This window comes from Topomyia yanbarensis, chromosome 1, assembly GCF_030247195.1.
Source record: "Topomyia yanbarensis strain Yona2022 chromosome 1, ASM3024719v1, whole genome shotgun sequence".
Taxonomy (NCBI): Eukaryota; Metazoa; Arthropoda; class Insecta; order Diptera; family Culicidae; genus Topomyia; species Topomyia yanbarensis.
In genome coordinates, this window is record NC_080670.1 from 176,704,846 (window position 1) to 176,718,615 (window position 13,770).

Consider the following 13,770-nt stretch of genomic DNA (forward strand, 5'->3'; position numbering starts at 1 on the left):
GGTATAAATTGTAATTTTCTGATTGCTACTTCAAAAGTTATAGCATTCAATGTATTTTTCCTCCATATTTTCCCATAGCACCAATTTTAAAAAATTTCAAGCGATGTGGGCGGGGGTCCAAATGGTGTCAAATTTGGCATCTGAGCTTATTTTGACATTCGTCATAATATGAGGGGGGGGGGCCTTCGAGAATTAAAAAAAAAATTGCTATGCCCTAATGTAGGATTCTGATGATACGAAATCGAAACGCAAATTCCACAACTAATTTTATATTGAGAATCTTAGAATATTCATTCAATTTCTATACAATAATACAACAAGTGAATATGTAATACTTTCGTAAAGTTTCATCACAAAATACTGAAAATTGAGTGAGTGACAGTGAATGTCCGAGGGACCTCGAAAAAAAATTGTTTGGCGAAGTAATCGTTTTGAAATTTTTACAGTATTTGTCCTTATAACTGCCCAAGAAACTAAGGGCCGAGCTTTTTCGTTTTTCTCGATTTTTGAATTTCTAGTAGAACTTAAAAGTTATAGTGGAAGTCTCACTTTCGCTAAGAAGTCGGCTAATGTTATTGCAAAAAATGGGGACGGGTATAGCGTAGTTGGTAAATAGAAGCTAATCTATTTACCAACTACGCTATACCCGTCCCCATTTTTTGCAATAACATTAGTACGCAGCTCACCTGGGTTCGATTCCCAACCCCGCACATAGGGTTAGAGATTTTTTCAAAGAGAAGCGAATGACCCTAAGGTTAAAACCTCTATAATAAAAAATGTACATTATGCAAAGAAGTTCTGCGAAATGCTGTGAAGAAGATTAGAAGATTCAAAACGATTAGTAGCAGTAGAATGGTTTTGTAAGTCCTCTGATTTAAGCTAGAGCAAGTCATACAACTGTTGCTGTTTTATCGGAGGTATTCTTTTAAACATGAGCTGTTCTTTCGTTCTTGCTCGCCTATGCCTTTCGATGAAATGGAGTCCTAGAGACATAATTTGCTCATTGAGCATGACTAAAGTCAGTGAAATCTTCAATGCTTTAGGAAATTTTCTAAATTATTACAGAGCGATGATCATGATAATCGGGGAGTGGCCTCGTCTGTTCATTAATTGATTTCATCTATCTGAGTGCATGAAAAAACTAGTCATATGTCATGAGGCCCTGCAGTTAAGTAGGAATACACTTCAGTTGAACAGTGTTGATGTCAAATATTGTCACTTGATTAGAAATGGAGCTGAGGCTTACGAAAATCATCTGCACACAGTTCCATCACATACGAAGCTCTATACTGCTAAATGTGCCTTTCACACCAAATAGGAGACTATTTACGTTTGTTGATTCAAAATATTCTCGTCGACGTTTAAGAAAATTTCGAGAATTTTGATACCTATATTGTTAGATCCCTGCAACGGTAGAAAGCACTGCAAATCCGATCGATTCTGATTATCCGCTAGACTTTAAACTTTCCTAACTATAATGTTTTCCAATATCTACTGACCCAGACTAACATCACATTCCAAAACCCACTGCACCCGCAACACCATTTGTTTACTATAACGAATCACCACCAGGGCCATGATCGTCGCCCCGTCACCATTAAAAGCACTCCCCGTAAGATATGATCTGCGCACACACTTCACCACACTCCATCCAATATTAGTTCTTGAACTCTCCCACATCGAACGGTCCGCCACTTGAGCCGCGTGCCCGTTCTCCAACGGAACAGCAGCCCGTAACCTCCTTTCGCCCGCCAGCAGCACAGACGAGGAAAAAAAAGCACAAACTCAGCTTAAGTTCACCGCGACCTCTCCAAGTCTCCAACCAACGCATTTGAAGTGGTCAGAATCCTTGATCTTTCGCACAAAAAGTGGCTCACATAATAGCACCCGAGGCAATCTACGCATGCATTCCGCAGAGGTACAAAACCCTACTACACAGACACGATATATTGCGCAATTTTTCCAACTTGTTTTCGTCCACAGAACTCGATACTTCACGCATGTTCGACAAATTGTTAAAATTCCCCAGTCTTATCAGCGCGGAATGCGGTTCACTATCGATCAACACGATCTCGATACACACGGCGAAAATGGTGACCTTCATCGAACACCTCCGAGACTGCGATGCGTTCGTTTACCGGAGAGAAACTGTTCCGGTCCGGTCACCTCGATACCCGAAAAATAAAATTCCAAAAATTTTCTCCAACATTTTTTTCTTTTTCCAAATTGCCAAGTTTCACATTCACACTCCGCCTTATTCCTGGCGATCGGCGAAGCTCGTATCACCACAAGGAAAGGCTTTCTACCGATATCACTGCTCCGCGCACTCCGCTTCTTTGACGTTTCGTACCGTTGTCGTTGGCAGTGATTTCACATTCACATCTCGGAATTTTCGATTGACCAAAAACTCGCACTCAAACCCCAGTCACCATCATCCGCCAGCCAGGTAATTGTTCGAGAAAACATTGATTGATCTTCTTTCGCTTGACGTAACGTTTGTCCTCGTTCCGGCCGATAACGCGTGTTGATAATGTGAAAAACACGCCGCGCGGTGACAACTTTTTTTTTCTCTGACGACCTACACCGGGAGCAACTTCTGCGCTGTAGGTTACCTTACCGCAAGTAAAATTATGTTACCGATATAAAAAAAACTAGTAGGCGCGCACTTGAATTCCTCTCCGAACGGATCGAAAACCGGAATCACAGCAACCTGCTTGTACGTGGGCACCTGTACGAGCGCGCGATTACGACAACGGACGCGAATGCGACTGAGCTGCGGTCAAGTGACCGACCGGTTGAGGTTCCGCGATGCGTGCCATCCATGTAGACGGTATGGGCACTCTCGGTCTCCGGTCGGCGGTCGTTGGCGCCTTCGAGAGAGATTGAGTTACCACCATCGCGGTTCGTTTTCTCTCCAGTTTTTTTTGTCTTTCTCTCTCTCCCTCGCTGCTGGTGCTGGTGGCATTTCGAATCACGGCATCAGCAGAAGACACACAATCCGTTTCAATCAAAAGATTGAAGTTTCTCGGATTACCACACGGTTATCCGAATGCGCTTGCTGTAGCAAGGTTCGCTCGTATGATAATTATTTTGGCAAACAACCGAATGATTAGCAATGTTCCGCTACGTGAAACCATCGTGAGTAATCGTAAAATCTGTCAACTACTAATTTTGAATAAGGCCAGCGCCGAAAAAACGGTCTGAAGCCAAGGTGATAAAATTTTCGGATTTTTCCCTTGTCTACCGATTCACAAAGGATTCGGCTCATCAGTTACAACCAGTCGTTTGAGCTGTAAGGTGAGAAGAAGCCGAAACGTAAAAATCCAACTTTATCATATATTTATTCAAAAACAAAGTTTACGTAGAATTGCAAATAATTGAAGCGCGGACACCACAAACGCCACGCCCAAGAAATTGAAAATCCACTCAAGACTTGTGACTATACGACAAACCCATCGGAAAATGAAAACACGGAAACTTAGATTTAAATTCGTTATGAGGTTTGCGTTTCGACTTTGTCTCATCAGAATCCGACACTAACTTAGTGACAAGACTAAGCTAGAGCCGGATGGACGCTTCCTCGAAAAACGGAGACACAATTTGTGTTCCTGAGCAAACCCCTGTCACTAAGTTAGTATCCAATTCTGATGTGACGATGTCGAAACGCAAATTCCATCACAAATTTTGTTGTAGGTTTTGTGCTCTTCATGCTCAAGGATGCCTTTAAACAGTTGTTTTTACCTAAATTGAAATTAGGTGGGTGCCACTTTTTGCACAAATGTAGTCTAATAACATTATTACCCTTTTTAGCTTGACCTTAGTCAGATATCAATTCTAGCTGATGTCAACATGTTTTATTTGATTTGGTTTGGTCAGAACTTATCTCAATTCCAAACTACTCAAAACCAATCTGGCCACCTCGTGAACTGTCAGTCATTCGTTGGCATACACTCACTGCCGAACCATCATCGTAGTTGGCTCTGTCTGCTCGCTCAACTCCTGGTCGCTGGTCAAAACTTTTCGCGGGGTTTGTTTTTTCTTTCTTTTTCAGTTTGTGTAAATCCCCAACCACACGGCGTAGATGTGGTGTTTCCGAATAAACGCCACTCAACATATCCCCTTCTTACTTTCTTCCATTTGCTCTTCAATCAACACCAGTTCCACCCGTCGCAGGTACCGATTGGGTGCCGATCGTTTACGATCGTTTCTACGACACACAAAAAAACTTTCCCTCGCACGAGCGCACCATTGTATCTGCTGTGTGTCTTGGACCTCAGATTTAACACCTTCGGCCAACCTAACCCCCGTCGCTTCTCCTCCTCAATGTTTCATCCTAACAAAAGTTATCTCGCCAGCTCATGGATAATCCATGTCGGTCGGTCGGTGAGTCACGGCGACCTTGCCTCCCAGTGCCCAGTGATGGAAGCTTTTGTCTGCTGAATGCGGCAAACGTGTGTATTAGGCAGGCGAGTTCCCCAATTCCTTTAGCACCCTATACGGTTTTAAGCGGAACGTGTTATGTCGACGCCTATGCCATGTTACTGTGGAATCAGTGGAAGCTTTAATCACAAGTGATTTATGACAAGGGCCGGATAAGGAGCTGTCAAAATACACTCGCTAAGCGCAGCTGTTGACATTTAACAAAAGGGAAAAGTGACCATTTGTTTACCCATGATTTGTTCATATTTTTAATGATTTGCTATTTGGTAACCATATCCAATACATTTTTTAATGTGGCAAATATTCAATAATTTTGCCTCGAGCCGGAAATGTAAATACTTCTTCCAAATTTGGAAATAAATAAGAAGCCTATTTTTGTAACAAAACTAAACTAAAATAATAATTACCCACTGTAATAAACTGAACAGATTTTTTTGCGACTCGATCGGCCACCTCCTGAGCCTACTAGGATCATCTGTTTTAAATTTGAACCAAGTCTATACGGGTAGAATTTTACAATAACATTTACCCTACAATTAATCATAAAACAAAAATATTATAGCTATTACCGTTTCAACATTGTTTGACGCAGAGTTCTCACAGTAGATTTACAATAAAATTGCATGTAACAATCAAAACACACATTAAATGTTACTGTTTTCGAGAAAAAAATATATGCAGAAAAATCCCTCCCCCCTTTTTACTGTGAAAATTGATTTTACATTGAAATTTACTGTACCTACAAAGGTTAAAGTTTATTGTTTTTGTATCACTAGAATTTACTGTAAATTATTGCAAAATTACTGTACTGTCATAGTGAAAATCACTGCTTTGTTATTGTACATTTCTATTCGGGTAGCTACCGGACTGACGTGCTTGAAGTTTGTGTGGAATTTTTTGACAGTTTACATTGAGAAAACCCACTAGCTCGCATTTTGACCGTCAGGTGACACTGTATGCATCAGATTATCACTACAAGTAAATATAAGAAAGATAATTTTATTGCATACAACTTTGTGGAAGACTGCGAGTAAATCCACCTGTGATAGTTAGAAATAGTTATTAGTTATTAAAATTTTAACGAAATGAGTCAGTTTTCTATGGGGCCAAACACTAAGTCAGTCGTAGAATTTAACGACGGTAACGGTAAATAAATAAATAATTAAAACAATAAAGTCAATGGAAGTTCACTGCTGATTGATTACCTACACTGTTTGGCATCATAAAAAACTTACTGAGACATCAATTCGTTAAAAGTTTAACAACTTCTCCTTGGATATCTGGATTGATTAGCAGTCTCCGACAAAGTTGTACATAATAAAATTATCTTTATTTTTTGTACATGTAGTGATAACCCTATGCCCAATGCCACAGCCGATAGCCTTGCACGCAGCTTACCTGGGCTTGATTCCCAACCCCGCACATAGGATTAGACATTTTTCTAACCCGAATAAAGAGCCTGAGTTTCAGTCCTCCAAACACGGTGTCGTCTATGCAAGGACAGCCCCGAAAACTCGAAATTGTGATTGCGCTACTGCTGGGCAGTTGCACTTCAGATGATATGAGGTCCCGTAGCCGAATTCACAAAGATCACATGAAAATGACTCAGCGCGATGAATAGTTGCCATGTGATATTTGAGTTTGCATTGGCCGTTTGGAAAAAAAAGTTTGAAAAATGTAGGAGAAATCATTGGGCACGGTTGTTTCTAGAACTAGTCTTTGTTTGGCGAAACGTTTGTAGATTTATCCAATAATTGCGGTGCTCAGACGAAGCCCGGGGCCGTATTTTTTCTCTTACACAACTTGTCGAAATTGGCAGAAGGGGGTCAGGACCAACGAAGTCAATCGCTGAACATGCCCTGGCCCATCCGTCAGCCTATGCATTTCCAGTAATACCGGAATGTCCGGGCACCCAGACAAGGTAGATTGTGTTAACAATGCTTAGTTCTTCGATTTGGGTTCAGCACGCGATCACTAGTTCGGACCGTGATTTATCTGAGCTAAGGGCCTTCATTGCAGCCTGACTATCGGAACAGAAGTTTATAACTTTGCCGGACAAGCTCTGTTGCAGGGCCGATTGTACCCCGCACATAATCGCAAATATTTCTGCTTGGAATACAGTACAGTATCTATCTAGGGAGTGAGATTGTTCCGATCTCATTTCACGACAGTAGATACCAGCACCAGCACGTCCCTCCATCAGATAACCGTCAGTGTAATAGACTACTTTCGTTTGTTGTTGTCTTTCTTTATAGCCAGAAAACAACTCTTCTCGAGAGGTAAACTTCAAATGGAATGTCCTTTAAGGAAAACTACATGTGAGTGTAATATCGCTGGCAGTAAGAATATCTTTACTCCATGTAACCAGCAAACTCGTAGGTTGGATATCCAAGCTCATTTCTTCAACAAGCCGTCGGCAACCAGGTTCCACAGCTCAGGTGACAGAATGCCACCCTAAGAACAACCGCAAATACTCAACTTCCCTATCTCTGCCTGTCACAGTGACGAGGAAAAAATGCGGTTACTAAGCATTGTGTTTATCCAACTCGAAATTGGAAGGACACTTTGTCAAAAGCACCATCAATATTTGGGAATACACCCAAGCTAGATTGCTTGAGAAAGAAGGCCTTTCCAATGTTGTAAACAACATAGTGAAGCAGAGTTATCGTGTATTTTCCACAGCATGTCTGAGAATATCAAATCCCTTTTGCAGTAGCACAGGAAAGATTCCATTTTTTCAGGAGATTTGTATGGAGCACAGCTAGCAACTGCCCTCTTTACCGAATCAGTTCGACGGTTGCAATTATGCTCTACGGTCCCTCTACTTGTCCAAACTAGCAAAAAAACTGTCCTTCCTCTAACGCCAACCCCGCCCCATCGAGACCAAAGTTCTTAGAGTTCTAAGGTGATTCGTCTTTGGCATTAACTAGGTGAGAAGTGAGGTAAGCTGAAATCCAGGCAGACATATGGAGAGAACTAGTAAATAATGTTGTTCTGTATCGATCTTGTTGACTATTTTCGGCAAATTTGAGACTAAGAGAAACGAAAGCAATGAAATTGAAAGACGGATAGGCGTCGGCGGCAAAACATGATGATGAGTTATGTTCTACCATAGACCATGCGGTAGACTTGGGTGCAACGCCCAACTCCTACTCTGCAGAAGGCAAAGAATTCTTCACATTTCCTTTCGATCATGCCCATATGAGCCTGCCTTGTTCTAGTTTTCCGTTCTAAGTTTATAACTGGTTCGCTCTAGAATACCTATCCGTCTTTCAATTTCATTGCTTTCGTTTCTCTTAGTCTCAAATTTGCCGAAAATAGCCAACAAGATCGATACTGTAGAACCTTGCGGCAATTAAAACATAGTAACAAATAATGTTGTTAGCTGTCGTTTCCAAAACCAACATGGTTGTTCGGCGTTTTTAAGGATCATATCACCTGAGAATAAAACTCCTTGATCGAGACCATTGAACATCAGACTTCCGGAGCCAAACCTGCCAAAACTTGGCGGCAAGTTAAAACACTAGTGTGTTTTGTAATCCACCGTAGGTTCTCGGAGCGACATCAGTGCGGTCGAGAAGATGCACTATCTGAAGGGCCTCGTTCAAGGAGAGGCAGCGCGCATTCTCAACCCTATCAAGATAAGCGAGCAGGGTTACAAGGAATCAGCTGAAGATTTATTTGGCTTGATCGATCGCTTCAACCAGCAAATCTCCATACTGAAGTGCTTGGGTGCCCCAGAAGACCGATGAAGCTCTATCCTGGTTTGGTTGCTATCAATACGCCTCCAACCTTGTACGCTCCGGGAAAGGCAGAACCACTGTAGTAAACTCGATGCTGACAACATCGCTTCTGTTCTGAGAGGGACCGCCGGCACATCAGAGTACACAAGTTCATAAGTCGGTGCGTCAACTTCATAGGTGACGATGAAAAACTTCCTCTACAATTACACTCGACTTTTGCAGGCAGTTTCTTCGGCCACTTCGAACTCTGATCCTCTTCGCAGCAAGCCAAAGCCGACATCCAAGCTAGCAGCCTTTCAACACGCCGCTGCGCCGCAAGTTGCAGTGTCCAGTCTCTTCCAACGTCAGCAAGCCAAAGCCGTGCGGTGAGAGTCACTACCTGTACAGCTGTCCGGACTTCCGGAAATTCAACCTCCGCCAACGAATCGATCTGATAAGACTGAAAAAGCTTTGCATGAACTGTTTAAGAACGAGCTCCCATTCTACCCGGAACTGTTCAGGGTCAAGGTGCCGTACATAGTCCAAGAAGCACCACACGCTTCTGCATACTGAACGCTCTGACGCCAACGCTACAGCAGACTCACCGCAGCATCTGTGCCGCATGCTCCAAACTCATTGTCACACCAGTCTGTTTCGCAAACTCCCATCCAGCATCCAGTCTACCTGTACTTTGTAAGTAGGCAGTTCGTCCACTACTCCGGTTCCGATTGCCCGGCACATCCTTCTTATCAAATGCTTCTACCGGAATTTCAACAAAAAGGTAAACAAACAAATATAACGTAAACATGTAAACAAAAAGGTAAACAAACAAATATAACTTTTAATTCAACGACTTTTATTCTCCTCTCACTCTCCACGGCTGGCCTCTGCCGTATAGAGTGAGAGTAGATGGCTGCTCCGGCAGCGGTCCTTGACAGATAGCTAGGGAGGTGAGCTTTGCTCTTCTGTTGGAACCTCCCTAGCGACGGGACGAATAATCACCGGGTCCACTGACTCCCCGTGAAAGTCCCAGAAGGCCTTTGTCCGCCCTGATTCGTTTTCCTCGTCAATTAACTTTGAAGGAGAGCTAGGCTCATTCGGCTGAGCCTCCACGGCGCTTGTGTTATGTGGGTCCTTTTTATTTAGCCGTGGAAGCCGTGGAGTGTCTCCTTAGTGGTTAGCTTTCCGTTTCGGCGACCCTTCATCAACACTTTTTCCGAATGCCCGGACTACACACCGATACCTTTTGACTGATTTAACTTTCCATCGCACACGCGCATTGAACTTCAATTACGATGGTAGGAAACTGTCCCGAAAAAAGAAATAATTTCGAATGTCTGCTCTTGGCTGTGGTCCGTCACTATCTAAACTCGATGACTGCCTCCCAACTATCTAAACCTTATGTTAATCATACAAATTCTCACTACAAAAATTATCTAACTTATCTGCACGAACAAAACCGTTCACAAACGCGAAACTATGCGAAAATTTACAATTTAAACGTCAACTGCACAAAACAGTGGTGAACATAATGTTACGTAAACAAATACACTCTACGTAGTGAATAGTCGAAAATAGGTATATTTCCACCCAGTGCTAAATTGTTATCCTGACTGGTTACAACCTCAGTCGCAAATGTAGCCTACACACGTGCGCCTTCCATGAGTTCTCATACTGCCCTGATGTCACGTTCCACTGAATTGATTCCTGGAACCGTTTTCCATCTAACTGCACTCGTGAACATCCGTAACGTTAGTGGTCGCATCGGCACTGCCCGCTGCTTGCTGGATTGTGCTCCCTAATGCAACTTTGTTTTTGGGACTCTCGGCGAACGACTACAGTTTCCTCGCATCCCGCATACAAGTCCAATAAGCGAAATCGAAAACACCACAACGCTAGTTAAACACCAAATCACGATAACCATCTTCTCTCGAGTCACTCCCTTCTCCGTTAAATACACCGTGCTCATTCTACCTTCCATTACAGTGAAGCTGCGCCAGCCGACGGTAGAAGCCCGCCAGTGGCCGATCCCAAAGCACGTGGAGCTTGCAGATCCAACATTCGCTGTTACTGGCGACATCGACAAGATTCTAAGCGCTGCCCATTTTTTCCTAGTTCTTCGATACGGCAGGATATCGCTGGGAGAGGAGTTACTGCTTCTGTAGTTGCGTCGTCTCCGGAGAGTGTTGTTGGAGAATCACGTTCACAGCGATCTACGTAATGGCCAGTTCAGTAATCTCTGCACGATCGATGAATTGGTCAACCGATTCGTAGAACATCAGGATGAAAAGGGATGGCCTCTGTCGGAGCGATACTGCGTAGAACACTTCGTGAAGAACACACCCAGAACTCTGAAGGCCGCTACGTCAAGCTTCCCAAGCGCGATGAACTACTTTGACGGTTGAAGGTCAAAAAACACAACGCCATCCCTTGCTTCTTTTTTCTGGAACGCTCATTCGGTTCAAGTCCCGATAGTTCATGCATCCATCCAGGACACTTCCGTCACGATTTTCCTCCGTTTTCGAATCCATCGGTTCGTAATATCTGCGGACATTGAAAAAGTGTACCGGAAGAATTGATTTCACACCACCGCTGCAGCGCATTCTATGGCGCAGCGATCCTGAGGCTCCACTGAAGAGTTACCAGCTCCGCACCGTCGCAAGTAGTGTCCCATTGCGGGTAACTAGGTTGCTGCAGAAGCTCGCCAATGATGATAGGCAAAATTTTTCGCTGACGGAACCCACTGTCCGCCACGACTTCTACATCGACAACTTGCTGCCCGGTTTAGGCCATGTTGAATCTCTCGCCGTTACCTGCGAATAGCTCATCGCAATGCCCGCTTGCGCAGGACTTTGTCAGGAATTATCAAGCTGTTCTTGATACCATTCCGCTGGGACTCCGAGAGATGAAAATATAGCACGATTTGGACCACGAGTCATCCGTGACTGCATTTGGCCTCCTCCGGGAGCCATAGGGCGATATCCTTTCATTCAAGATACCGAATTGAAAGGAATGCATGGTTCTGAACAAACGAACGATCCTCTCTGAGATTAGCAGTCTTCTCGACCCCTCTGGTCTGATTGGAACGACCATTGCAAAGGTGAAAATCATACTGCACAGTCTCGACTGAAACACATGTAGCTAACGGATTTGCTCACAAATGGTAGGAATTTCATGAGAAGCTTTCAGCGCTTGTTCACCTCCGACTTTCACACCATGTTTTACGTCCGGGTACAGCGATGCTTCGGACACTTCATCCATCTCCGGTCAATACCTGCCTATGGCCCTAGTACAGTTCGCCTGTTGATTTCCAAGACCAAGGTTCAGGACAGTATAGACAACGCCTCCACCACATACTTGTGGACCAACTCTTCCATCGTCTTGAACTGGATATCCGCAACTCCATAGAAGACGTTCGTAGCCAATCGATTGCACTGTGGTGGAGCGGACCGCAGTGGCTGAAGCAAACACTCGCTCCTTGGCCCGCGAAGTATATCGACGGAGGGAAGCCAAGCTCAGACCTGCCGGAGGTCCGGCAGGCTGTTGCCCTTTCAGCCGTGAGTATTCGGTATTCCAATCTCTGTCAGCTACTGCGTATCGGCACACTTCTTCAAGGTTTCGCCTATAACTGCCTCCCCCTCAAGAATCACCAACCAATTCTTGTCGGCCCGTTGGCGGCTCTTACTATCTATTGGTCGCACCACGCTCAATCTTGTCCGTCGCATACAACAGCAGCAGTTTACCGAGGAGATACGTGAACTGAAAACAGTCGGAAACCCGATCACGTCAGGCGCAGTAGGCAAGCGGAAGTGAAGAAAAGTTCTAGCGATATAGATTAAGATTTCTGGCAGAAAGCTTTCTACAGATCCAAAAGAAGAGTAGTGATGTGCAAAAACAGCTGTTTTAGCAGAAATGTCTCCATTTTTAGCATAAATGAAAATAAATGTTTTATTTTGTGCGTCAATTCTTACCCCGAGTGCTAACATAAACGTATAATGCAATGATTTCGTTTCCTCAAACATTTGGTTTCGAGCTTACTTACCTTACCGTTCAGGCTAGAGTCTTGTTGTATCTTGCTGTATGCAGAAGCCGTCTCCACTCCACTCGGTCCAATGCTGCTTGTCGCCAGCCTCGTAGTCTTCGAAGGGTCCGCAGGTCGTCATCTATCTGGTCGATCCACCGTGCTCGCTGTGCGCCTCGTCTTCTTGTTCCTGTAGGGTCTCCCTCAAGAACCATCTTCATCGGGTCGTCGTCCGACATTCTTACGACGTGTCCAACCCACCGCAAACGTCCTATGTTTGCGGTATGCACGATGGATGGTTCTTCCAGTAGCTGATGCAACTCATGGTTCATTCGCCGGCGCCACTTTCCGTCTTCCATCTGCACGCCACCATAGATAGTACGCAACACCTTTCATTCGAAAACTCAAAGGGCACGTTGGTCCTCCACGAGCATAGTCCAGGTCTGGTGGCCGTAAAGGACCATCGGTCTAATCAGCGTCTTGTAGATAATCAACTTCGTGCGGCGGCGAATTTTGTTCGACCGGAGCGTCCCCCGGAATCCAAAGTAGGCACGATTTCCCGCCGAGATCCGTCTCTGAATTTCTCTGCTGCTGCCCATTGACGGCGGTTATCAGTGAGCCCCAATACACGAATTCGTCGACCATCTCGATTTCGTCACCGTCAATCCGAACTCGGGATAAGGGATCCACATTATCGTCTCTAGGACCTCTTCCTCTCATGTATTTTGTCTTCGAAACGTTGATTGCAAGTCCAATCCATCTGGCTTCAGTCTGATGTACGTTTCGGACATCGCCTCAAAATTCCGTGCCATTATGTCAATGTCGTCGGCAAAGCCAAGAAGCTCAACGGACTTCCTGAAGATCGGGCCACTCGTGTCTATCTCCGCTCTCCTTATTACACCTTCAAACGCAACGTTGAACAGCAGGCACGATAGACCATCATCTTACCCCACGAACTCCCTTGCAAAAAAAACTGGTGACAATCGACGGCAAAGAATTTGGGAGAGGACCTTGTAGGCGTAATGTGATCGCGCGGTAGTTGCAGCAATCCAACTTGTCACCCTTTTTGTAGATTGGGCAAACGACACCCTCCATCCACTCCTCCGGAAGAGTCTCCTCCTCCCAAATTTTGGCGATTACCCGGTGCAGCGCTCTAGCCAGTGTTTCATCACCGTATTTTAATAGCTCGCTGGGAGTTGATCTACACCGGCAGCTTTGTTGTTTTTCAGCCGACCGATCTCCTCCTTGACTTCTTGGAGATCAGGGGCCGGCAGCCTATCGTCTTCTGCGCGTGCTCCAAGATCCGTTGCCATACCGCCTTCGTCCTCTGCTGCTTCACCCACCGTTGAGGTGCTCGTCATAGTACTGCTTCCACCTTTCAATCACCTCACACTCGTTCGTAAGAAGGTTGCCGTGTCTAAGTCCCTGCACATATCGGCTTGCGGAACGTAGCCTTTGCGCGAACTGTTCAGCTTCTCGTAGAACTTCCGTGTGTCGTTTACGCGGTACAGTTGTTCCATCGCTTAGCGATCTCGTTCCTCCTGTTGGCGCTTATTTCTCCGGAGGATCGAGGTTTGCCTGTTCCGT

At 44.7% G+C, this 13,770-nt stretch overlaps 1 protein-coding gene across 5 annotated transcripts in view; it reads right to left on the reverse strand.

The window, feature by feature from the left end:
* LOC131682356 (uncharacterized) overlaps positions 1 to 2,755 on the reverse strand; it is a 103,191-nt gene extending 100,436 nt beyond the window's left edge. For 3 of the 5 annotated variants that reach the window (XR_009304071.1, XR_009304076.1, XM_058963786.1), the window contains exon 1: positions 2,618 to 2,749. The gene's annotated coding sequence lies outside the window, so the exon portion shown is untranslated. Of the gene's footprint in view, positions 1 to 2,617 lie in introns of all 5 variants that reach the window. The other 2 variants (XR_009304073.1, XR_009304075.1) reach the window with 2 other exon arrangements.
* Positions 2,756 to 13,770: the final 11,015 nt, after the last annotated feature.